This window comes from Leopardus geoffroyi, chromosome B1, assembly GCF_018350155.1.
Source record: "Leopardus geoffroyi isolate Oge1 chromosome B1, O.geoffroyi_Oge1_pat1.0, whole genome shotgun sequence".
Lineage (NCBI taxonomy): Eukaryota > Metazoa > Chordata > Mammalia > Carnivora > Felidae > Leopardus > Leopardus geoffroyi.
Window position 1 is genome coordinate 29,386,353 of NC_059327.1, and position 24,913 is coordinate 29,411,265.

At 39.2% G+C, this 24,913-nt stretch overlaps 1 protein-coding gene and 1 pseudogene across 7 annotated transcripts in view; both read left to right on the forward strand.

Moving 5' to 3' along the window:
- The window catches only part of NRG1 (neuregulin 1), a 1,116,936-nt gene that overhangs the window by 353,294 nt on the left and 738,729 nt on the right, over positions 1–24,913 (forward strand). The gene's annotated exons all lie outside the window — the stretch shown is intronic.
- LOC123586846 lies at positions 11,015–14,218 on the forward strand (annotated as a pseudogene).

The window sequence follows — 24,913 nt, forward strand, 5'->3', positions numbered from 1 at the left end:
TGTTGGAACTAGTACAGGCTGTCTCAATGAATGAGTAGGGTCATTAGAAATTATGGAAATGAATCCTTGAGTTCATTATCCTCATGTTCCAGTCAACAAAAGGCTTCAGATAAATTACTTTGTTCCACCATCTCAAATGAATAGGTTGTGCTTTTATATTATCAGGTTTTAATTTTAGTAGTTTGAATATCTGATTTTTTAATTTTGGTTTGTCTTAGAATCCACTAGTGCCTCTAGGTACAAATAAGTTATTAATAGTTTGTGAACCAATAAAACCAATAATTATTGTAGAATCAACATTATACCATTAACTCATATTAACTTGTGTAAAACACTTCAGTATTCTCACACTTATTGGTGGTTTTCAAAATCATCATAAGGTGAGCCAGTGCTTATGACAATCGTATGTCACCTCTCTTCTCTTTTCTAAAGAGATCTCTCATTTCATCCTCAAATGTGTTTTACTTGGCTCCTTTCAGCTTGGTAAAGCAACCATATACTTTGTAATTTCACTTTCCAGCCATCAAATGCAGTAAAATGAAACAGTTTGTGCATTTATTGTACTTTCCACTATCAGGGGGCTCCCATCTGTAGCTAAGTAAACCATAGGCCACCATCAAAGCTGGGGAAGGTCATTAGTTGAGAAAACCTGGCAGAAGTTACTTCCATAATGCACCTCTAGGTCAGTTGTGCCATTTTAATAGGTGAGTTGTCTGGGGAATTCAGTTTAGAATGATATCCAAAGACAAGTTTGACCTCACCAGTAATGGGTAGAAAATTTTTAGAGGCAACTGAGATGTTTCAAACTTACATATTCTCTTTCCTGAACATACCATTTGGCCGGCTATGATGTTACCTGACAAAGGAGCAGTAGGTGCCATATGGAACCCCAGACTTCTGGCATGGACAGTGGGAGATATCAGACTGGGATCTGTCTGACTTCAAAACCTACATACCCCTAGACCAAAGCTCATCATGGTGAGAAAAAAGGCTGGAGAAAAAAGAAGAAAAAAGGCTGAAAGGCAGAGAAGTCTATTCAGCAGGGTAGAATGTGATACACAGTATCTGTGAGAATGGACAACAGATGGCAATAAGGATTCTATATCATGGAAGTCTAGAAAGATCCAAGAAGATGCCCTGATAGGCAGAGATGAAGTAGATGTATTTGGAGATAAAGGCAAATCAACGTTGTCAGAGTGCTTTATTATAAAGAAGAAGGACTCTAAAATAGGACTAAGGGTCCATGGAGAGACTTTATTTAGTCTTAGCTGAGTGATTTTCTTTTTTTTTTTTTTTTTTTTAATTTTTTTTTTCAACGTTTATTTATTTTTGGGACAGAGAGAGACAGAGCATGAACGGGGGAGGGGCAGAGAGAGAGGGAGACACAGAATCGGAAACAGGCTCCAGGCTCTGAGCCATCAGCCCAGAGCCCGACGCGGGGCTCGAACTCACGGACCGCGAGATCGTGACCTGGCTGAAGTCGGACGCTTAACCGACTGCGCCACCCAGGCGCCCCTTAGCTGAGTGATTTTCAAGGGCATTGCTGGACCCCAGTACTTTCCATGACCAGATTTATAATAATTACAGAAATAGTGCTATAGAGATGGTTTTTTTCCTCCTAAAACTATGAAGTGTGTACTTATAGTCTTTCCATTCAACAGATGAAGAAACTGAGCCCCATGGAAGTTGTTACTTGCCTAGAGTCATACAGAGTGTGCAGAGGGGTGCCTGGGTGGCTTAGTTGGTTAAGTGTCTGACTTTGACTCAGGTCATGATCTCACAGTTCGTGACTTCGAGCCCCATGTCAGGCTCTGTGCTGATAGCGCGGAGTCTGGAGCCTGCTTTGGATTCTGTGTCTCTCTCTCCTTCTTTCAAAAATAAATAAACATTAAAAAAAATTTTAAAAAAACACAGTAGGGGAGAAAGATTTTCTTTTCCTGTGCTTTCTGCAATTTACGTACATCTTATTATTTAGGAATTTAGAGACCTAAACCACAAACACTCATTGAGCCTCATCATCTTTCCTAGACCTACTTTTGACTCCTGAAGCAATAATCCAGCAAAGGCATTAAATTAAAGGCATATTTACCATTGTCCTTAAAACTATCTGTAGAAAAACACATGAGAATTTCTACTTCAAGGGACCTACATGAAGACCTTTAATAGCTCCAATTTAAGAAGAGACACTCTAGCATACTAGGCTGGTCTGTAGCTTTGTCCCATTAGTTGAAATTGTACTTACATGTGTTTGAGGTATTTTTCCTATTATCCATTATTATAGTTTCCCCACTACAATTCATTGCCCAGTGTTTCTTAAGGGAGTTGCTTAATACATTTCAATTTTAGAAGCCATTCTGAACTTCATTTTCCCACTGAGTGTATCTGGCCCATTCTGGATCTAGTGAGAATAACCTATGTATATTACACTGAAGTAACATAGATGGGCTATCATTAGTAGAAGGAGGATGAGTAAGTGTTGATATTGAAGAAGACTCATGAAATATGTGAACACAGTCACAGTCCATACCCAATTCTCAGTGGTTGTTTTTATAGACCATGAAATCACAGCTAAAGTCAACTGTGGTTCTGCCCTAATGGAGAGGAACAGTGGCACAAATAACCCTAAACCATACAGAATTAAAATGCATTTATATTTAGCTTTTGAATGCTTTCTATGATAATTTTCACAGCACATTGTCCTTCTAATTATGTTTTGTTTTGGGTAATACTGAAATTAACTTATATTTAGTGATTATGTGCTTTCTGATTGGATTAGAGAGGAGCCCCAGGAGTGTGTTAGAAAACCCAGCTGTGTATGATCCTCAATACTTTACACAAAGGTAGTCCAAACACTTAAAAGGCTTATAGAAATGGAAGTGATCTGACTAGTGGGCAGATAGCTCTAGGATCTCAGTTGCATGAAATTTTTTCTTCTTTCTTTCTTTTCTTTTTTTTTTCCTTGGAGGGATGGAAAGTAACTCAAAGGGAAAGGAGAAATCTAAGTACATTAGCCCTAGGCCTTGGGTAGTAAGGAGTGCTTAGATCTGGGTAGCCTCAAGATAGTGGCGGCAAAAGCTACCTGAGCAGTCAGGCATGAAAGTAAGGCAGTGGGTCAAGATGGATTAGCAAGGAAAGAGACCTTGGTAGGTAGTTTCCATAGATCTAAGCAGGGTCCTTTCTTAAAGGCTTCATATACAATCAGACATAGTAAGACCAAAGCCTGACAGAAGACACTAAAGAAGAAAATGGCCAGCCACTTATTTGATTGAAGAGAATGCCAAGAGCACCTGAGTACCATCTTTAAGACACTTGATTAAAATAAGGCCTCACACCCTCCCAGAAAAGATCACAGTGAGGAAAATGTTGGAGAACAACACAATTGTTTGTACAGCAGGCGTTGGGGCCACCACCTGGAGGCACAGCTTTCAGTTTAAATTCTTTCCAGTGCTGTGAACAAGACTGGTCTAATCCCTGGGTTCTTCGAAATCCATTTGAAAACACTGGCCAGAAGAGAGGGACTTCGCTCCCTTTTGTTGGTTTTCTCTAGTACTACTAGGAATTTTCCAATTTTTCCACAAATGATTAAGAAAAAATAAAAAGGAAATAAAATAAGAGAGGAAAAAATAGGTTTGTATGTCAAATATAAGATAACTCTGGTTTAGGTTTCCAGGAGCTGACACTGATGAAATCTTACCGGCTGTCAGGAGCACTGGGTTGAGAAGGGTTCAGCAGCTGAGAATGCCATAATTGATTTGGCAAATGTCTTCTCCACTGAAGAAAGGGGAGTGGTGACAAATTGGCTTCATGTTAGCCCCTCTTTACTTTTCTCCTGAAGAGCCAATATGAATTAAGTATCACTTTATTATGCAATTATTATTAGAATATAAGCTCCTCAAGAGCAGAAACTCTGTCTGACTTGTTCCATGGCATCTAGAACAGGGCATGAAATATGGTAGGTGGTCAGCAAGGATTTGCCTGACTTCTTGCCCTTATTTAATAGATCCTGTCTCTGAAGTGGCAGGTATATTGTATTGTACCAGTGGAAGTGGTTTTCTGGGTCTGCTAAACCCAGAAAGGATCAGCATTCTATTTTTTTCTATCTGTAAAGCAACATCAAATTGGGCACTGTTTCTTTTTCTTTTCTTTTCTTTCCCCTCCCTCCCTCCCTCCCTTCCTTCCTTCCTTCCTTCCTTCCTTCCTTCCTTCCTTCCTTCCTTCCTTCGATATGCCTCTTTTGCAGCCAGCTGGCATAAATGTGGTAATTGACACAATGAGAGAGCCTTTTATGCCAACCAGGGAAGCGATATTACCCATGATAGGCCTATGATGTGACTGTATCTTTCCCATCAGTACAGTAGAGGGGTGACCTCCATTCCTCTTTCACTCTCCCCATATTTGAGTCTTCTCTCCCCACTCTTCCTTTCTCAACCATGTTATTGCCTCCTCACTCACATCACCAGTGAGTCTGTTGAAGCCTTCTCTAATTCCCGTGTAGGAAGGATTTCCCATGTTGTCTATTTACCCCATGTGGCATTCCTTCCATCTGTTTACTTTTGATTTGTTTTTTCTGTAACTCGGCTTTTCTACAAAGCATGAAAGTGCTGTTGAGCTTCTTCTTAAAGCTATGATATTTCTTATTATGTTGTAGGATAGCCTCAGGAAACATTAAATGCTAAGAATTTAATACCAGTATTATATTGGGATCATTTTTAAAGCAGTGAAAGCCTTTCTATTCCTGTTGTTTCATTTTTCAGAGGAATTCGAAGCTCTTTATTGAGGTAAGGCATTTCATAACCACGTCACGATACTTTGAGGAAGAAGTCAACTGATTGAGCATCAGCCATTCCTGGAATGTTTGATGCTAGTCATCTCAACAGGGCTCTGTCTGATGTACATTCCACCTGAGCACATTTTACCAACTATTGCCTTTCCTGTTTTCTGCTATGATTGGTTCTAGACAGGAAGGATAGAAGCTCATTTTATAAGATGCACAAATCCCCAACCACTACATGTGCTTTTCCTCATATACCTATGAATCCATTCTGATTTTTTTTCTCTCTCTCCTTTGCTACCAAGGAAAGCCTAGTTTTCTTTCTTCTGTCTTAAGATCCTTGTTTAAAAAAAAATTTTTTTTTTACATTTATTTATTTTTGAGAGACAGAGACAGAGGGTAAACAGGGGAGGGGCAGAGAGAGAAGGAGACACAGAATCCAAAGCAGGCTCCAGGCTCTGAGCTGTCAGCACAAAGCCCGATGTGGGGCTTGAATCCATGAACTGTGAGATCATGACCTGAGCCAAAGATGGACGCTCAATTGACTGAGCCACCCAGGCACCCCATTAAGATCCTCATTTTAGAAAAAGTCAGTAAAGCAGCCAAAAACACCCTCTCAAGAATTGGGATGTCTCTCTTATTTCTGACAGTTTTTAAGGTGTGTGTGTGTGTGTGTGTGTGTGTGTGTGTGTGTGTGTGTGTGTCTGTCTGTCTGAGGCAGGTGGTGGGGATGGTGTGTTTGACAAGGATCAATCAGGCAAAGCATTCCTAGCATTATTCATATTTTCTTTTTTGTAAAACTGAGGCAGGGGTAGATGAACTGGTATTGTCTATACCTAGTGAGTCTCTGATGCACTGATTTGTTTACCCTAATTGAACATACGTAAAATAACTGACAAATAAATATAAATACATGACAAATACATAATAAAGCATACATAAAATAATTGATAAACAGATAAAGGCGATTTCATTTTGGGGCTAATAATGGTATGCTATGAATGAATGGCTGTCAAGCGTATCTTTTAAACTTCCATTGTATTACTGCCCTGGCTATAAAAAAAAAAGAAAAAGAAAAAGAAAAAAAGATGCTTTGACCTATTTGCTGGTGAAAAAATTCATTCATCCTCCACAAGTGTTCTGGAAACATCAACTTCTCAATAAATTCAGATATAGCAATTGACCATTTTCAGGATATGATGGAAAAAGGCTAAAAGCCAGTTTTGCCAAAAGCTAGTTACTCAAATGTTTCCAAGTCTCATTCTCCACTCCATTTCCACACACCCTGTAGACATAGCTACCCTCTCCTTATCTGGGCTACACTTAAATTGTTAATAATGCCGATTTACCTGGCTGTCTTGTCAAAGTTAAGGGCAAGTGAGAGGAGGAGTTGTGTGAGTAGCCTTGACAAGGTGATGATGCCTAGGGAAAGTTCTCAGTCCCTACAGTAGGTAGCAGTATTGGGCTAGAGTCTGGGACATGAGCTGCTAGCAGCAATTCAGCTTCAATTTCTTTGCTCTGCTTCAGACCACTCACCTGACTTGTTACTTCCCACTGCTTTGAGGGCTCCTGACCTGTAGATCTGCTGTCCTGCCTGGCCACTCCATGTGAATGATGGATACAGTTGTCTACCCATTGCTTTTCCTAAATGCAGGGAACCCAGATGTGGACCACATGAAAACTTAGGGAACATTCCAGGCTGTAGCATCCTCTTGAGCCTTAGTCTAATATTAATACCAAACAACATGAAGACGGCTTAGGAAATCTTTAGGCTAGTCATGTATATGTTTTTTCCTTATCTCTAAATTCCCCTGGCATTGTAAGCTCTTTTTGGTTAGCAGACTTCAATTTTCATTTCCTTATGTCTGCCACCCTACACTCATCCTCCGCTTCTGACTTAGCTCTGTGTCTGTTGGATTGTTAATGAATCCTCTGTATTCTCAACAGTTCATTGCATTTGAAACGTAGGTCTCCTTTATGGACACTGGTTCCATGCAGCCCAATTTCCTTTCTCCCAGCACACATACACACACATGCGTGACTGGAGGATGAAGGTGGCCAGTAACGGGTGATTAGCCTGGCAGTTTCCTCCTTTGCCACTAGAATGTTCAGGATATTTGCCAGACTATGCCCATGTTCACCCCAAATTGTTCTCTTTGCACTCCATACAATTTATCCCTCCTCATAACTCACATTTAGGGCCCTAGAAAGGCCCTTAAAGGACACCCATAAGTGGATTAGGTCCTTAGTCTTACCTGACTCCTTGAAATGCTTTTGTGTGATTTCCTCATTTGCTTGGAATGACCCATTTAACAACCTAACTTTACAATTCCTTGATCTCAGCTCTTCCAGAGACATTTGTCTCCCTATGTCCACAGGAATCTACTTTTTCAGGCATGTCTGTTCTCTCCCAACAAGAGTCTCTCACATCCCATCTTTCCTCTCAAGCATACCTGTTCTTTGACCCCTTTTGTACTCCCCAATCTTGAGTCTTTTATTCTCTACCGGGTTTCAAGCCCCTTTAGGCTTCCTTTTCAGGACCTCCTGGTCACTGTCTTGAATTTCTCGTTCACTAGCTGACTTGATCTTTCAACTCATTCTCTTTACAGACCTACCCCCTAATCCTAGGTCACTTCTTTTATTGACCTTTGCTACTCCTAGAACCAGTCAGAACTGATGTAATGAAGGACAGCACCGGAATAAATTATTTATGCTGATAGTGTGCACCTAACATCTCATCCTGGTATGGTTTGACAGGTCCTGGAAGTCCATGCTGACCATATAGCTTATGCTGTGCCTCAGAGCCCAAACTAGCAGCACTGAAAGTGACGGAGTCCCCTAATTGGGAGAGGGAGATGGATTAAGCTATTGTAAAAGTTTCTGTTGACATGTGCACATACATAATAGATAATTTTATAGGAATGAGAAAATGTGATTATATCTTATGTACAAATTGGTGGGGAGAAATTTAGCATAGTTTCTAGTTTTCCTTCCGGTTTAGTTTCCACTTTTCTTCTCATTGCCTATACATCAAAATCAGCCTCAACTTATAAACATATACCCAGAAAAACTGTCAATAACCTAGATAGAATATGTCTGGATTTTTTCTTCCGAAGCTCACATACTGAAAGATATATACAAATTCATATATATATATATATATACACACATTCATATATTCATATATACACATATACATACATATATACACATACATGCATACTATAGATACATAGGATTTTTGGTACTCCCATAGGATTTATGGTGAGATCATAATATACACATTTTGTGTTCTTTTCTCATTACATCTTATCTGGCAGAAATCACTCCAAATCAATTAGACCAGTCATTTTTTTACACTGCATTATTAACTTTGTTACCTTATATAAACTACCAAACATTTATTGAATACCTATCATGTGCATACAAAAGCCTGAAATTTCTTCAGATTTTAGAATCGAAAAGGGAATTTATGGCGCCCGGTGGCTCAGTCAGTTAAGCATCCGACTTCAACTCAGGTCATGATCTCGCGGTCCGTGAGTTAGAGCCCTGCGTTGGGCTCTGGGCTGATAGCTCAGAGCCTGGAGCCTGCTTCCAATTCTGTGTCTCCCTCTGTCTCTGCCCTTCCCCTGTTCGTGCTCTGTCTCTCTCTGTCTCAAAAATAAGTAAACGTTAAAAAAAAAATTAAAAAACTCATAGTTCAGGGGCACCTGGGCAGCTCAGTCGGTTGAGCGCCTGATTCGGCTCAGGTCATGATCTCGCAGTCTGTGAGTTCAAGCCCCGCGTTGGGCTCTGTGCTGACAGTTCAGAGCCTGGAGCCTCCTTCAGATTCTGTGTCTCCTTCTCTCTCTGCCCCCACCCCTCTGCTCTCTGTCTCTGTCTTTCTGGCTCTGTCTCTGTCTCTCTCAAAAATAAATAAACATTAAAAATAAAAAAGAAAACAACTCATAGTTCAGCCATCCTACAGAACATGTGAGAAAACTAAGGCTGCGTAAACATGCATGATTTGTTCAATGTCTTGCGGGCAACTAGTGCTCAGATCAGAACCTAGCTCTAGTACCTCCCAAGAACAGTGCTATCTGAATCATACTATACAGAATCCCATAAATTTGTATTAGAAGCCATTCTGACAATACTTACAACTTAATGTGATTGTTTGGTACAGCACAAGATATGTTTTCAGGCCTGAGGTAGGGAGGAAATAGGGGAGAGCAAGAATTTGGGAAAATTGCTATTCATGTATTGGTGGCTGTGTGGATAGACCAAACTGTTTTTATTGACCCAAACTAATCAACCAGTGGAGACTTTAGAGTGCCAGCATTTGAAGGGGCATCAATAAAAGAAATTTGTGTTGAAGAACTATGTAAGATGTCCTGTGAAAGGAATTCACTCCCCATCTTAAGAGAGCTCTTTTCACAGAGGAAGCCTTAGGTAGACTGTGGTTGTAGATCCTCCCTGGGCTTTAAAGCACATCTGGAAAGGCTCAGCTTTCAAATTAGAACTCCTTTCACAGTGCTGGAAAAATTTGTCTTGAGTGTTAGAAAACTGTTTCCCAAGATGATAAAACCTGTGGCAAAATATGAGAACTTTCATGTGTAGAGGAAAAAACCCCACACTTTTACATCACATTTCTTAATGGGGCATATACAGATCTATTAATAAAGAGTTATCCTCTGCCAGATTTTTCTGCCCTTGGTGAATTTCCATTGTCCCCAAAGTACTCTGCATACCAGTCTGTTCAGTCATCAAATAATTTAGGGGCATGCCAACATTATGCTAGGTACTGAATAAAGGGAGAGTACAGTTGCCCGAGCCTCCCATATCCAAGTGGGAAATGTACTACTGAATATCCTGCGTGCCTGTCCCTGCAGAGAATTCAGTATGGACTTTATGACCTTCACTGACAAAATAGCGAGAAATGAACAAATGTTCCTTCAAGGCAGCTAATTCCTTAGTTATTATGAAGCTGATTGGATCTTTTGTATGCATTCCAAAGACTCCAAAAAGAGCCCTTGAAGGTGTAATTCTACCAGAAGAGGTTTGCTGCAGACCCCTTGAGACACTCTACAGCAGGGGCCCTCCAGCTGTACGGGATGTGCTTTCACATTGTAGGGCACCTGACAGTTGAGTAGAAAATTGCTTTTGGTACTGGGTTTTCTGTGATCATTCAGAAACAGTACTAGGTTCCAGGCTGCATTGTCTGTATCATCTTTTTCTTGAAGTGCTCTGCATCTTTATGCATCAAATTCTAATAGGATTTGTTTTTCATACGTACCATGTCTCAGATTTTCTACTAGGTAGTACACATTTTTCTGATGCAGTCGCCTTGCCAGTCATATTATCATCCTCACTTCAGAAAGGAGGTTAAGAGAGTTGAGGTAGTTCCCACAATGTCACGGAACTGGAAGAGGCAGAGCAGGAATGAATCTCAGATCTCTGTGTCTTGAAAGTCTGGATTGAGATCCCTGGGTATCCAATACCCCTCTCAACCCCCAACTCTGGATCAAAAGAGAATCAGGAGGCAGAGACTAAGTTCAGGCATGAGCATATTCTGACGGGCCAGTGGTAAACGTAGAGCCTAATTTTCTAAAGCTGAATATTAAATGTTTACAGCATGTACTTGATGTTAGCATGATTTTATTTCCCAGAGTTGGGATTTTCAGTGATTGCCATTCCCACACCAGTACTGTGAGGAACAGTGGGAAAGGAGAACAGGTTGACTTTTCAGAGAATGAGACAGTTTTTTTTTAAAAAGAAGGCAGAAAGAGGAACTATATAATTCCCAGTCCTGACAGAAAATATCTCTAGGGTAATTATGGCTGATCCAATGTTTGTTTCTCTGGGTAATCAGATAACCCAGCTTTCAGTGAGTGTGTCTTTCTCTTTGTCTCTTTAATTAACTATTTCTAAGTATAGGTGGACTGTACGAGATAAAGTAGCCTAAGTTCACACCAGATGACAAAATGTCTCTCGTGAGACTGTATGCCATAATATTAATATCGTTAGTTACACTTAAACTTAGCCATTCTGTGGCTTTTATATTTGTTTAATATTCATTTTGCACAAAGTCTCCTCTGCAATAGATTCCTGGATGATTGGTATTAACGTGCCAGTATTTATTCATTAAAGGAGAGCAACCTCAAGAAGACTAAGTGACCCTTGAGAGCTTTCCCATTGACTCTGTGACAGAGCTAGGAATTCAGTGGCATGAGGTGACACACTGAATGTGATGTTTGTCATAATTTCTCATGTGCTATATCAATACACTCATTAGCTGAGGATGTCAGCATTAGCTGAGTAGGTATGCTGGTCAATGTTTGCCCATTCTCTGGATAATTACCACTGTTTGGTAAAAGAGGAGGAGTTTTGAGTCACCTCCCTGGTAACAAAATCAAGCATTTGGTTAAATCTAACCTGACACAGTTAATGCCTGAGTAATTCCTCAGCCCCTTACTCTCTACCCTTAATCCAACCTGGGTCTCCTTTCATCTTTGTAGGTTTCTTAGCTATTTTGTATTAGCAAGATATCATGATGAACTAATTCCATATATTAACCATGTGCTCTGACCAGAGTTGAGTGACTAAGAGGCCCAAGAACAGGCCCTCAGTAGCATTATCCTCTCTTGACAGGCCATATGTGGGTGTTACTGGGAGACTAAATGAGCTTATTATATATTTTAGAAAGAAATATCAAAGAATTTAAAAATTCTCCAGTCCATCCAGCAGCAAACCTTTTGTTTTCCAACTTTAATTGTATTATAATGGTAAAAAAAAAATGCTAATTGTTACTCCATATCAACTGTTTTTACGTGGTGGGATTGGGGGAATCAGTGGGTGAGGATCTGGCATGGGAGTATCTGTGTTTGCCTGCGTGTGTGTGCGCGTTACTTAAGGCTGTTAATTATCTCAGAAAGGCAAATGTTCAAGTGAAGAGAAACAGACAACGGTTCACAGTGATTATGAAGCTGTGTTTGTACCACTGCCAACTCTTGGGGAAAATTTCATATCTGTTGGTAGAGAAAAAATACTGGAAACCTACAAATGAAATCCTGAAAACTGTAAAGATGTATATCTCTTGGTAATTCAAACTAGGGACAAATATTATTTATGAAGATGAAATGTTTGTGTTTCTATGCTACAGTATTTAGTAGTAATAATTATTCACATACAGTGTTTATATTAATCCTGACCATGCTAATTCAGAGTATGCACTTTTATTTACCTTTGTTTGTGAAGCCAGTTCATTAGGCAAATGATCAATGTAATTCGCTTACTGTCATTCAGAGAACTAGCAATTTTAAAACATTTTAGACGCATCTGTATACAGTGTTATTTTAATTTTATATAAAATATTCTTCTTTACTTAGATGTTACCATATTAACTTCACACCCAATGTGTTTATACTGAAATCTTCACTTTCTAGGATAAACCATTGTCTCCCACTGACTCTCTTGGTTTTGTCGACAAAACTATTCCCCTCATCTCGGAACCTCAAAGTCTTCCTTAAGGACTCTTCTTCCTTAAAGACTCCTCTCATGTTGTGCATATTTATTCTTTTGGAATAAATTCAGGAAATTCTGTCTTGCTAGTACATTTTGCAATTATCTTTTTAGCTTTATTTCTAGCATCTCCATTGCAGACCTCTCCTAATCCATTGAACTCATTTTACATCTCTCCGCCTACCATTTTCTTCCTCCAATCCATCCTACACATCAAAGTTCCTCCACTTTTTGGTATCTGCAAACCACATAATAGACATCCAGGATATAGGCAGACCAATTACAGGTAAAGTTTTTAAATACTGTCATAATTTTTAAACAATAGTAAATAGTTTAAAAGTGATGATAATAGCTGTTTTGAATAATTAATTCATCATAATAATTCAGCAGTGGGAATGAAAAAAAGGAACAATTATATTAATGAGAGGGGGGAGAGTATCTTTACTCCAAAATGAGGATACAGATAACCAGCTGTAACAGATTGCGTATAGAGTCTATTTCTTCATTTATTCTTTATTTCTGCTGAATTAGAAAGATCTTACTTAAAAGTCATTGTGGGAACAAGAAGGAAGGAGAGAAAATGACATCCACAGATTACAGTACCTATAGCCAAGCTGCAGCCTAGCAGGGCCAGTACTTATGCTACCCAGCCCACTCAAGAATATGCACAGACTATACAGGCATATGGGCAGCAAAATTGTGGAACCTATGGACAGCCCACTGATGTCAGCTCTACCCAGCCTCAGATGACTGCGACCTATGGGCAGATTATCTGTGCAACTTCTTATGGGCAGCCTACTGTTGGTTATACTACTCCAAGATTTGATCTTGGAAGCATCAGTGGAGGTGGGCGGGAAGGAGTCTGTGGTGGAATGGGTGCTAGAGAGCAAGGTGGCTTCAGTAAGCCTGGTGGACTCATGGACAAAGGACCAGATCTTGATCTAGGCCCAATTGTAGATCCAGATAAAGACTCTGACAGCATTGCAATTTATATGCAAGGCTTAAAGGACAGTGTGACCCTAGGTGATCTGGCAGACTTCTTAAACAGTGTAGAGTTGTTAAGATGAAGAAGATAATCAGACAACCCATGATCCCTATCTTCTTAGACAAGGAAACAGGGAAGCCCAAAGGCAGTGCTGCAGTGCCCTACGAAGACCTGCCAACTATCAAGGCTGCCTTGGAGTGGTTTGTTGGGAAAAAGGTTTAAGGGAGCAAACTTGAGGTTCCTCTTGCTCTGAGGAAGCTTCTGGTGAATAGCATGCGGGGTGGTATGACTCCCTGTAAGGGTAGATGGATGCCACTGCCACTCCCTGGAGGTCCAGAAGGCCCCAGAGGTTGCATAGGCCATGGAGGAGACAGAGATGGATTCCTCAGAAGAGGGTCCCAAGATTCCCAAGGGAATCCATCTGGAGGAGGACACATCCACCACCAAGCTAGACCCTGGCAGTGCCCCAATCTGGGGTGTGAAAACCAGAACTTCACCCAGAGAACAGAATACAGCCAGTGTAAGGCCTCAAAGCCCAAAGGCTTCCTTCCACCATCCTTTCCACCCCTGGGTATTGACCTTGGCAGGGGTGGCCCCAGTGGCATGTGGGGAAGAAGAGGTGTCCTCATGGACCACCGTGGTCCTGGTGGAATGTTCAGAGGTGGCCCTGGTGAAGACAGAGGTGGCTTCCGTTGTGGTTGGGGCATGGACTGAGGTGGCTTTGGTGGAGGAAAATTAGGTGGCCCTAGTGACCCCCTGGACCTTTGATAGAACAGATGGGAGGCAGAAGAAGTGGATATGGAGGATGTGGAAAAATGGATAAAGGCAAGCACTGTTGAGCATGCAGAGACTGGCCCTAATAGACACACAGACCCCCATGAAGCTGCATGGAATGCCAGAATTATTTTTTTTTAGTTTTTATTTTAAAATTTATTCTGAGGGAGAGCATGTGAGCATGAGTGAGGGAGGGGCTGAGAGAGAAGGAGTAAATCCTCACCAGGCTGGGCACTGTCAACACAAGCCCAGTGCAGGGCGCGATCTCATGAACTGCAAGATCTTGCAAGATCACTGCAAGATCATGACCTGAGCCTAAATCAAGCATCAGATGCTTAACTGACTGAGCCCTCCAGGTGCCCCTACCAGATTTAGTTTTAAACCAGAAAATGTTTTAAATTTATAAATCCATGTTCACAGTGTTGACCACAACATTATGATTATTCCTTGTCTGCACTTGAGTATTTTTCAGTATTTGTGAAGAAACCTTAGAACAAGTTAAATGTTAAAAAAAAAAAAGTCATTGTGAAGAGCAGCAAATATTTGGTGGTCTTTTGACTGGTTCTGGTTTGTCTAATCGTACAAGGATTCAGAAATTAGGGAGAGGGTTTTTGCTGACGGACATCCAGTGCCTTATCAGGAACTGTTTAGGTTGAGGGCATGCTCTTCTGAAAAGTGGCTGGTATGTTGAATTCATCAACACAGAAGATAACCGGCCAGTGGATTTCTAATGAATTTTTGATTGGATTTGTTTGTGATAATTATTTCTTCATATTCATTTTTGGCATTCAGATGTGTTAAATATGGTCCATAACAGCACTGATTTCTTTCTTCAATAAGTTTGGAATATCTTTAAATAGTAAGATAGAAACTCTGGTCAACTAATCTATATCAAAATTCAGTCTTTTTAGAAACTTTTCCCCTCTCTTCCTAAATGTTTAAACTTAAATGTTGTCTATGAAATGATAGATTCAGGGTCCTCCAGATATTGAATATACAACTGAGATATTCCACTGGAAATTAAAGAAATCTTTTTGCTGGATTTTTTTCTTCACTTACTGTTTCATTTAACGACCTTTACTCTTGACAGCCAGAGTTCTTGAGTATGAAGAAACAGAATCTTCTGTTCTCAACCCATTTTCTTGCACAGCATGCTAGAAATTCTTGCCTACAATCTGATGATATTCATCGTTTTTTTTATTTCTCTCAAGCTTTAAGTCAAGTTCAGGAGGCACACTTACCTTAACAACTGTGAACAAAGCAGCGTTGGTTTGCCCCTAGGTGCAGTTTCGGTCATTCATGTGACGCTATCTTTCTTTGTTGTGCATATTGATTGCACTCAGTCAATAACAATCCCAATGCACCCTTCATGTACACCAAGACTTACAAAATTATTAGCAAATAAGAAATCTCTTCTCCTCTGGCATTCGTTTTTAGTGATAAATAATTGTCAATCATTTCTCCTTGTACACATATGATCTACTTTACACTGTGGATGTCTCTGATTTCGTACAAGTCTGAAGACAAGTATCTGCTGATAAAAGCCTAACAGCAAATAGTAAATGTTCTTTCACATTGTACACCACTGACATTATCCATCTTCTAACAGTTTCATAAATAATTTCACAGTTAGTTTATTCTGCTTTTCTCCATAAGGTGACTGTCACTGAACTTATTTGCAACTTTGAGTGATACCTTACTGGTTTTGGTTTCTTCTCTGCCTTGAGTGGGGGAACTCGTCAATATTTTACCTAGCAGCTTTTGTTTTCACTTGTTTCGGAAAAACTTGATAGATATACCTGAATTCTGCCTTGAAAATGACAAGAAAGCTTCAGTGGCTTCATACCACTATTTGACAACCTTTTGCAACAGACAACTCACTGAGGACCAGCAATGAAAAATGGTCAGTCCACGAAGTGCAGTCTTGAGATGTTCATCATTCTACATCCTGTCTGCAGGTTTCCTTTTGCACTGCTCGTGAAATTTACACATTTGTAGAGAACTTTTTTCTGCACAGATTCACTATGTACTTTCTGTATAAAAACTTCTTCACTACATTGGCGAGTTTAGGTCATAGTATATCGTTTATAATGCTGTTTTCATATTTCACTACTTTAATGAGTCCAAGTAATTAATTTTGAACCACTAGTTCATTTTGCGTATTGACACGATTAAATGCAATAAAGCAGTTATAAGAAAAAAGACGTAGTCATCTGATGTTAGACACTCATAAGCAAATTATGTGAGTCATCGGAGATGAATTGCACTTTGTTTGCCAAAGGTTACCTAAGACCACCAATCTTACATATTCCATGTATGTGAGATATTTTAAAGGTAAGTGCTATGAAGAATCATGATATATTTTTATGAGAATCATAACTCATATAACTCAGTGTTAGACTATTGGCAACAACTAGTTGTTCACAAGTCCCACATAGAAAAATGGTGCCTTGTCCCTTGGCTCATATTATTTTATCAAATTACCATCCTTAAACCCCAAAAACCAACAACACAAAAAGACCTTTCAGTGGCTCTGGTAGCCTATGTGATAAAATCAGAACTCCTTAGCCTGACATTCTCAAGGTTCCCCTAATGGGGGGCTCCCTCTCCTCTGCCCAGATTTCTGTTTTATCCCTGCAGATTCACCCAGGATGTCTGCTAAAACCCCCTTAACTTTTTGATTGTTAAAGAAGGTTCAGAATCTCTCTGAATGCCAGAACTTGTCTGCACAAATGGACCAGAAATCTCGGCTTTTATCTTTGCAGTTCAGTTCAAGTTCTCACATGTGAATGGAAGTGGGGATAATGGAGGCGAGGCAAATTTAAACCACGTTTTCAAATCATGTCTCCAGTATTTGTTCTGTGAACCATTCTTTCAAACCAGTTTTCACTCATTGCTTCTCCAAGTATGCCATTTGCTTTCTTTTTATTTATTTATTTTTAATTTTTGTAATGTTTATGTGTGTTTGAGGGAGAATGAGAGAGACAGTGCATGAGCGGGGGAGGGGCAGAGAGAGATGGAGACAGAATCTGAAGTAGACTCCAGGCTCTGAGTTGTCAGCACAGAGCCATCGTGGGGCTCAAACTCACCAGCCATGGGATCATGACCTCAGCTGAAATCGGACACCTCACCGACTGAGCCACCCAGATGCCTCTGCCATTTGTTTTCTTATTGCAACTTATATTTATATCATTCTAATCATCACAAAAGCTTTGTCTTGTCTCCTATTGATTTTCTCACCTCCTAAGATAAAATCTTATTTATCTACCTTGTCTGAATTGTCTTCTTCTCTCTATAATTTCTGTTGAAATTACTTTCATTATAATTTTTTAGTCAGTACGTTGCTTTGAGTCAGTGGGTTGCTCTGAAAAATATGCTTAAATTGTATATAAGCCTTCAATTTGAATGGCTGTACGTTGCCCCAAACTAGATTACAAGTGCCTTGAGAGCAACTTTGCCTTACATGTCTATACATGTATTCCAGGGTTTGGGTACAGTGCGATTCACAAATACTGTATTTGAGTTAACCTTCTTCCCCAGATTGTATCACACATATAAACTAGATGTAAGAATTTAAGAAAAACATACCTCTTCAATAAAGCGTTCTACCTAAAACTTTTCATTCAATCTTTGTAGCTTCCTCATCACCTGGTTTTATCAGCAGTATTTGAATTTATGTGTTTACTTAACAAATGCTAATATAGCATACCCAGTGTCAGTCTTCTATGCACTTCACTAATGTTATCTCATTTAATTTTCAAGACACCAGCCTGCAGTAGATCCCCTACTGTTATCCCTATTTTACATAGTAGGAAGCTGATTTACTGAAAAGTAGCTTGCCTATGGTCACAGTATAAGTCAGTAGTTAAGTCAAGATTCAAACCTACATCCTTAACTACTGTGCTCTAGGAATTTAAGCGAGAGCTTTCTCTAAAAAATGGGCTTCTGTCTTTGTTTATGATATTCCTATAGGATGGATATTAAATCACTTAAAGAAAATAACCTAGGTGTCTGGGTGGCTCAGTCGGTTAGGTTAAGCATCCAACTTCAGCTCAGGTCATGATCTCATGGCTCAGGAGTTCTGTCCCCACGTTGGGGGCTCTGTGCTGACAGCTCAGAGCCTGGAAGCCTGCTTTGGATTCTGTGTCTCCTTCTCTGTCTGACCCTCCCTCACTCATGCTCTGTCTCTCTCTCCCTCCTTCAAAAATAAATAAACATTAAAAAAAAAAAAAAAAGAACTACCTGTGTTTCAGTGAAAATAAATTAAGACACATTTTTAAGCTGGCATTACATCAGAGCTTAGTGGACATGAAAAGACAGGAATCCAAAGCCTAAGAAATAGTCTAATCCAAGTCCTATGAGACTTTCTGTCATAATGACCTTTCTGCCATGGGATATTATCCTGACAATATGCCTTAGTGTCTCAGTTGTTTAAAAGTATAATACCTTTTGAAACAATCAACTTAAAAGGGAGTTCACAGACAATGGCCTCATAGAGTGGATGGCACCCCTAGCCTGTGTTTCACTGAAACCATTCCTGCTTAGTCATCTTCTTTAGGACCAGCTTTTCTGATTGGACATGTATTATTTGGTGCCATTCAATCTGTGCATAAATTGGACTGAATAATGAATGAAGCAGTTCTGCCTCTTACTAATTAAATACTGGAAGTTGTTTATAAGTTCTGTTAGCTCAGTCCCTCCTTGCCTTTCACTTAAGAATTTTTCTGGGACTCTCTTTTAGTCTCTGGTGGAAGGTACCCTTTGGGTTCAGGCCGCCATTCCCATTGCCTCAAAATCAATTTTCCTTTTTGGTTCTTTCCTTTTTGAAGTTTAGGGTTCTTTGGATTTTTAAATTTAGACATTTTTTTCTTTTAAAAAAATATTATTCCCTTTATGAATATGGCTCTTAATTGCTAAGATTTCCTAATAACTAAAGGAAAATGGCAATTTTGGTTTTGCAATTTGGTTTAGAAAATGATTTCATCTGGGAATATCCACTGGGTGTATTTATACAACAGAAGTAAGTGTAGAATAGAGTAGTATTGGAAATATTAGAATAGGGTAAAAATCAAATGTGGTTAATTTTATTACCCATAACGTACCATAATGTACCCATAATGTTTTTTTCTAAAATTATCATAAAGATCTAGGTCTGGATTAGATAATCACTTCTAGTCAATCTCCTTTGGAAGTTGGAAGCCAAAGAGACTCCATGTTTTCTCTATGATATTTCATAAATTTGGCATAATCATTAACAGGCAAATATTGATATTGGCTTCCTGTTTACCTTAAAATATATTTCACAATGATTTACCTCATTCTAGATGGAACAATAAAGAATTGGTAGATAGTCTTCTACGAAGAGTTAACATACTGAATTTCCCTGTAATGGAGTGTGACAGTGTTGAATGTAAATAGCAATCTAGGAATGACTGAAAACAGATTATTTAATATGCATATGTATGAGGAAACAGTTCTACCTGCCAACTTCCCGGAAGAGCAGCGTAGTGATAAGTGGAGGACTGAAACAATTGCTGCACGATAATGGTTCTCATGTTTGGGAGCTGAGGGGCTAACCCAAAAGACGTTTACATCTTTGTCTTGAAATCTGAGGAAGGAGCTATATTTTTGCAGCAAATGTGAAGCAGTGGGGAAAAAAGGTAAAATGACTTAATCTCACAGAGATTTGAAAATTCTATAACTTGGACCTTGGTATGCTAATGGTGAAATCTTCTCCTCAGGATGCCTACATCTATAGTTGCCAATTGTGTCTTTCCAAGCAGCCCTTCTCTTAGAGTCAGGATGTTCTACTAGGGCTCTCTTCCTTGTTGAGTGACTAATATAATAATATAGCTGAGGATGGAAGTCAGTTGCTAGAATCTCCATTTCCCCTTCCCACCTTAGGTAAATCGCAGGTGCTCTCATGTTGACTGTAAGATGCTCCCTGTAGCTGAGCTCTGTGGTTCTTATTTTCAGGTTCAAAATCTCCTGTAATATTTGATAGATAGATAGAATTCTTTTTAAAACTCTGTCTTAAAACCCTTCATTTTGAGGGCATTACATTATATTGCTCCTTTCCTATTTCTCTGTCTGATCCTTCTTGAGTTTTTTACTGGTCCTTTTTCTTCTGTTTCTAAATATGGATGGTAGGCCCTCAGCCCTTTGCTCTCTTTCTTTATATAATAGTTCTCAATCTGGGCATTGGGCAAGATGGGGGTGAGTGTGCAGAGAAGAGTATAGAGTATAGTAAATAGTTTTTTTCAGACCAGCACGCGTCCAAACACCTCTCTCCCACACTAAGAGATTAATGGAGACAGGAGCAAGGACTGATATATTTTCAGATTCTCTCATAGGTATGCCAGCCATATTGAGGGACACTATGAAAAAATTTTTGAGTATTATCTTATTCATTTCCAGGTCTTCAGCTCTTGCTCCAGTGAAATGACTTCTCTATACCTAGTTTTCCATCTGCTAAACTTTTCCACATGGTTATTTCACTTATCTCACTGAACTACTTTCTTTTTCTGTTTTTCTCTTTTTGTTACTGGAGTTACCAGCATTCTCCTGGGCATGTGGGCTTAGAGGCAGAGTCATCTCTGAGTTCTCTCTTCTGTCTTCCATCAGCCCTCCTGTCTTCTGTCAATTATTGAATCTTGCTGAAATTTCCTTTCCCTTTCTCCATTTTCTACCCTTCTTTTCCATAGTTACCAATACCTTCTTTGTTGAGGGACTCTTTTTTTTTTTTTTTTTTTTTTTTTTTTTTTTTAAATACCATGACTACTTCCAGTTTGGACTTCCTGTCTCAACATTTTTTACCTCCAATCCATCCTGTGATTCTCTCCAGATTAGTATTCTGTCCCAGCCTTTTGAAAGTTGGAATAAAAATAGCATGGTCACTGCTGTCATGAAGCTCATAGCCCTGTGAGGGATTCAGATATTAATCAATTAATCTCCTAATTTAATGTAATTTTAAATAAGAGCTTACAAAAAAAAAAGGAATATGGTGCTATTTGAGCCCAGATAAAGGAATATTATCCAGTTAGCAAATCTGTTTGTGCCAGGAATAGGGTTGATATTTAAATAATGTATGGGAGTCATTTAATGAATGTGGTAGAGATGATGGGTAAGGAAGGGTCTTTCATGAAAATGGAACAGCATGTATAAATATCCCATTATGTGTGGAGGCATAGAGATTTTGAGTAAAGAAAGCTGTGGTCACAGCTTAAAAAGGCAGTGGGAGAAGGGAATTCAGTGAATTGTTGTCATAAGAGCTAGCAGGGTCCCGTGGCACATTTTAAGCTCTGATTAGGATTCTGTCTATATCTTTAAAGCTGTGGAATCTCACTGAAGAGTCTCAAGCAAGTTAGTAACATGATGAGATTTTAAAAGATCATTCTAGATAAAAAGCACAGCATAGGGGATATAGTCAATGGTATTGTAATAGCGTTGGATGGTGATAAGATAATTGCTTCATTTGTGGTAAGCATAGCATAACCTATAGACTTGTCAAGTCACTTTGTTACAACAAAATGTAACATTGTGCGCCCTATACTTCCATTAAAAAAAGAAAGGAAGGAAAATCTCTTTCCAGCTGCAATGGAGGGTACAGTTGGGAGAAAAGTAAGTCATGGGGAGACCATCTGAAGGATATTGTGAAGAGAAATTCTGACAGCTCATATGAGGTGATGGATGGAAACAGAGATGGAGATTGAAGAAAACGGACCAGAAACCCAAAGTGGAGTAGGAACCCAAAATAGAGATACGGGGAGAATATCACCCATAGCTTTAGAACAAGATGGGCTGAAAGCATGTTTTCATGCATCTAGAGAATTGGGAGGGACTTGAAATATCTGGAACAAAGTTTGTTCGTTGGGAATGGTGGCGTTGGAGAGGCAGGTAGAGACCAGATTATGAAAATCTTTTTGTGTGATGCTGAGGGCAAAGAAGAATATCTGAAGGACTGAGTTGGGCATCACAATCAGAAAGGGAGTCTAAAGAAGGCTTCCTGGAAGTATGGAGGATGGCCTTTGTGGAAGGAGGCATGAGACAGGAAGAAGTAATGGGAGTATAAACTAAGGTCATGGCTTTGGAAATGAATAGGAGGGATTATATCCAATAAATATGAAAGAAATGGAATCATGAGTATTTGGTCACTGATTGCATGTAGAGAGTGAGAAAGAAGGTTGCCCAGGATGAATCTGTAGTTTCTGATTGAGATGGGCAGGTGGATAATAGTGTCACCCACTTTGATGGGCACCACGTTAGGAGGAGATTGGGAAGAAAGTGCGGAGTTTAGATTTGTTTAAACTTCATTTCTCAATACCTCCTCATCTCTGTAACTTTTTCTGTTTCTCCACTTGGCATCCATGGCCTATTGTTTTTCTTAGTTGTTTGGTTGGCTTTACTATGAACAAAAGTACCTAACTGTTCATCTCTTGTTCCATGCCTCCTATGAAATTAATTGAGAAACTGATATTTTTCATGTACATCTTTTAATTATCTTTCATTTCGCTCCAAGAGGCTGTTGAGCATGGATGCCTAGTAAGAAATTGTTAATAACAAACATGATTATTTTGGGCATGGCAATATGGAAATTTATTCCTGCCAAATAATCAATGCCAGTTTCAACCTGGCATGAGTTTTGAAAGACTGAAGAAGGGAGTCTTTTGCGTCTTCTGGGAGAGGGCTATGCCTTTCTCTTTGTTATAGAGTCACTCAGTTGAGATTGGCACATGGTATTTTAATCAATTTATGTAAATAATATCATGCAATTTTAAGCCTAAAATGGACATCAGGGGTTACCTAATCCCTTGGATGAAATCTTCAGAATATTTCTCTTTCAGGATGTTATTACATATATTATATCCTTGGAATATTCTCAAAGCATTGAATCAGTGGTTGAAACACCAATAGAGATCTGTAGTCGCATTTCCTGCATATTCATTGTTCAATCATCTGTGAAAAAGTTTTAAAGTGTTTAACTGCAGACTTCAGCTGCAGAGTACTTAACTAGTATCATGTATAGTCCCTGGAGTTAAACTCCTTGTCTCAACCCAGATCTATTAATTTGTAGAATCTGTATTATGGACAAGTCATTTTAACCAGTCTGAGTCTTAATTTCATCATATATGTCAGGTCAGATTCTCTTGATATTTAATTAAATGTTAGCAATCTGAATAAATTCTACTGTTTTGAATAACTAATGTATACAATAAACATTTGTGGAGCACTTTCTATATGCTGAGTTCTGGACTAGGTTAGTGAAGGTAATACATAATTCTTTTCCAAAGAGAATTCTTGAACTGATGAGGGAAATAGACAAGAGAGCAGGCAATGATAAAGCAGTGTGAGACATTCAAGTATCCACACAAAGTTCTAATGGAGCAGACCATGCAAGACGAGTGATCTCGATTTAGAATTCAATATTGAAGTGACATAGTTCATGCAGACAAGAAGAGAGTTTTTTTGTTTGTTCTTGAGAGAGAGGCAGGAGTGGGGGGAGGGGGGAGAGAAAGAAGCAAGGCTTATCCAAAGTAGGGCTCGAGCTCACCTGATCCAGGGTTCGAGCTCACGAACCACAAGATCATGACCTGAGCCAAAGTCAGATACTTAACCGACAGAGCCACGCAGGCGCCCTGAAAATAAGAGTGATTTTAGAAGACCAAAGTGGAGAGAGAGAAAGATAAGATAAAGTAAGTGTAAGTTGGTTGACTTAGTTTCTGAGTAGTGTGAAAGGCTAGAAAAGTGGGCAGAGGACATATTATAAAAAGAGTCTTACATCCAAAATGAAGGAGTCTCTGACAGATAGCATGAAATCCTTGTCTGAAATCTTACAAATAACCAAAGAGGCATAGGGGATATACCGTTCAATCTCAAAACAATAAGCTTTTATTCTCTAACAGAAAAACTTTTACTTGGAAAAAATATGATAAAATATAGAATAGAAATTCTGAAAGATACAAGTTCTTCTTGAATTATGAGCAATGTGAAAATAATAAAATTACTGTCATGATAATAACTTTACAAAAGAGAGGGGAAGACTCTGACTGTCGTACCTTTGAGCTCTCCATCATGGACAATAACTCCATTTTTGCCTGACTCTCCATCCTAATAATTGTAGTTTCTTCCTCAAGCTATACTGGATAAAATACTCTTGGAGTTCTGAAATGCAAGAAAATACCCTTCAAAACGGTGATGCTAAGAAATTTGGAACTCGTCCTGGAACCTGAGGTGTAGTAGAGCGGTTATCAGCCCCATTTCCAAAGTTCCTGTGTTGGGACACCCAAAGGAATATTGGCTCTGCTCACTGGCCTTTCAGTAATAGGCACACTGCCCCTCTGTACTTTTGGTCAAAAGGCATGAGAGGGATTTTTGGCATCTTGCATTGTAAGCACATACTATATTCATTTGAAGAATTTTGAATTTTTGCGGCTCATAGTAACTGCTCAGCAGTGAAATTAGCTGTTAAAAAGCATATACACTGGGGGTCAGTTTGGGGAAGAAAAGATTTCTTACCTTGATCTCTAAGACTGTTTCTTCCATGGAGGTTTGCCCACCCCAGACTCTACAATAAGATGAAATGAGTCTTTTTTTTTTAAACTAAGAAATGATATTGAGTGCTATAGAGAAAAGTATGAAATGATTATTAATATTCAAGTGCCAGAGAGTGTTTATAAAGGAGAATTGTGAGGTTTGTGATCCTTCTGCAGACAACAAAAAAATGTAAATAATTACTTGAAGGCATGATTAGAAGAAGAGGAGAAAAGGAGAGAAATAGAGGTTAATAGATGGGGAAGCCCTCAGGAATTGCAGTTCTATTTTTGGTTTTCTTTTATACGTCTTGCACTTTGCCCTAAAGTAAAGGAGTTACAAAATTTCAGGCT